Below are 2,389 nucleotides of genomic sequence, written 5' to 3'. Positions count from 1 at the left end.
TGGGGACAGTGGGGACAGTGGGGACAATGAGGGGACATTTCCAGTCCATCCCAGTCCATCCCAGTTTGTCCCAGTCCCTCCCAGTTCCCCGCACTCACCGTAATGGAAGGGGTCGGTGGCATCTGTAAGGGGGGGAAGGGACAGGGGTCAGAGAGACCAGTATGGACCAATATAAACCAGTATGGACCAGTATGGATCCCTCCACCCAGTATAAACCAGCATAAACCAGTATAAACCAGTATAAACCAGTATGGATGGCCATAAACCAGTATGGACCAGTATGGACACTCCCTCCCAGTATAAACCAATATAAACAGATATGGACCAGTATGGACCAGAATAAACCAGTATGAACCAGTAAAAACGAGTATAAACCAGTACAAGCCAGTATAAACCAGTATAAACCAGTGTTAACAGATATGGACCAGTAAAAACCAGTGTGGACCAGTATCAACCAGTACAAGGCAGTATGGAACCCTCATCCCAATATAAACCAGTATGAACCAGTATAAACCATTATGGATCCCACCTCCCATTGCAAACCAGTATGAATCTGTACAAACCAGTATAAACCAGTATGGACCAGTATAAACCAGTGATGGCTTTCTCCTCCCAGGTAAACCAGTATGGGCCCTCTGTCCCAGTATAAACCAGTTTGATCCCAGTCCATCCCAGTTTGTCCCAGTTTGTCCCAGTCCCTCCCAGTCATTCCCAGTCCATTCCCAGTCCATCCCAGTCCATCCCAGTTTGTCCCAGTTACTCACCAGGGGGATCCCCTCTGGCCAGGGACAGAACTGGGAGAGGGGGAGGGGACACCAGTTAAACCAGTTTGGGGTGGCACTGGGACCAGTTCGTCCCACTTCCCCCTGAAATCAACCCAGTGCCCTTCCCAGTTAGTCCCAGTCCCTCCCCAGTTACTCCCAGTATAACCCAGTTCCCTCCCAGTTTGATTCCAGTTCCCTCCCAGTCCCTCCCAGTTACTCCCAGTTTGTCCCAGTCCATCCCAATCCCTCCCAGTTAACCCCAGTTGCCCCCAGTTCCCTTCTGAGTAGCTCCCAGTTTGTCCCAGTTCATTCCCAGTATGACCCAGTCCCTCCCAGTCTGTCCCAGTCCATCCCAGTCCCTCCCAGTTTGTCCCAGTTAATCCCAGTTTGTCCCAGTCCCTCACAGTTCATCCCAGTTCCCCCCAAAATCAACCCAGTGCCCTCCCAGTAAATTCCCAGTTGCTCCCAGTATAACCCAGTTCTCTTCCAGTCCCTCCCAGTTTGTCCCAGTCCCCTCCCAGTCCATCCCAGTTGCTCCCAGTTTGATCCCAGTCTCTCCCAGTCCATCCCAGTTTGATCCCAGTTTGATCCCAGTCTCTCCCAGTTTGATCCCAGTCTCTCCCAGTTTGATCCCAGTTCCATCCCAGTGCCTCTCAGTATAACCCAGTTTGTCCCAGTCCCTCCCAGTTACTCCCAGTATAATCCAGTTCCCTCACAGTTCCTCCCAGTTCCTCCCAATTCCCTTCGCAGTAGCTCCCGGTTTGTCCCAGTTCCCCCCAAAATCAACCCACTGCCCTCCCAGTCCCTCCCAGTATAACGCAGTCCATCCCAGTCCCCTCCCAGTCCCTCCCAGTCCATCCCAGTCCCTCCCAGTCCATCCCAGTCCCTCCAAGTTTATCCCAGTTTGATCCCAGTACCTCCCAGTATCACCAGTATCCCGAGGCTTTCCCGCTCCATGCCGTGACCTTTGACCCCTGGGGGGAAGGGGGGTGACTGGGCAAACTGGGACAAACTGGGATGGACTGGGAGGGACTGGGAGGGAACTGGGAGGGACTGGGACAAACTGGGAGGGACTGGGATGAACTGGGAGGGGATTGGGTAACCTGCGAGGGACCTGGAGGGAACTGGGAGGGACTGGATTATACTGGGAGGGGACTAGGACAAAGTGGGAGGAACTGGGACAGACTGGGAGTGGACTGGGTTATACTGGGAGTGGACTGGGGAGTGGATGAGTCACTGGAATTCCTGAGTGGGGTGGGACTGGGACAAACTGGGGGGAGCTGGGGGAACTGGGAGGCGACTGGGAGGGACTGGGACAGACTGGGAGGGGACTGGGATGAACTGGGAGGGGATTGGTTAACTGGGAGGGACCTGGAGGGAACTGAGAGGGACTAGGTTATACTGGGAGGGACTGGGAAAAACTGGGATGGACTAAGGGAGAATTGGGAGGGGATTGTGGGAACTGGGAGGGACTGGGAATGGACTGGGAGGGACTGGGAGGGACTGGGAGGGGATTGGGTAAACTGGGAGGGGACTGGGAGAGACTGGGAGGGACTGGGAAGGACTGGGGGGAACTGGGAGGGGTGGGTGAGTCACTGGAATTCCTGAGCAGGGTGGGACTGGGA

General features: G+C 54.7%; 1 long non-coding RNA gene across 1 annotated transcript; it reads right to left on the bottom strand.

The window, feature by feature from the left end:
• Positions 1–36: 36 nt before the first annotated feature.
• LOC130588290 (uncharacterized) lies at positions 37–2,234 on the bottom strand. The gene is made up of 3 exons (XR_008966931.1): positions 1,682–2,234; positions 765–794; positions 37–122 (listed from the first exon to the last, which is right to left on the bottom strand). It is a non-coding gene; the product is annotated as an uncharacterized LOC130588290 (long non-coding RNA).
• Positions 2,235–2,389: the final 155 nt, after the last annotated feature.

This window comes from Malurus melanocephalus, unplaced genomic scaffold (assembly GCF_030028575.1).
Source record: "Malurus melanocephalus ecotype Western Australia unplaced genomic scaffold, MMel_1.1 scaffold_4134, whole genome shotgun sequence".
Lineage (NCBI taxonomy): Eukaryota > Metazoa > Chordata > Aves > Passeriformes > Maluridae > Malurus > Malurus melanocephalus.
This window is presented reverse-complemented; position numbering and strand designations above follow the sequence as displayed.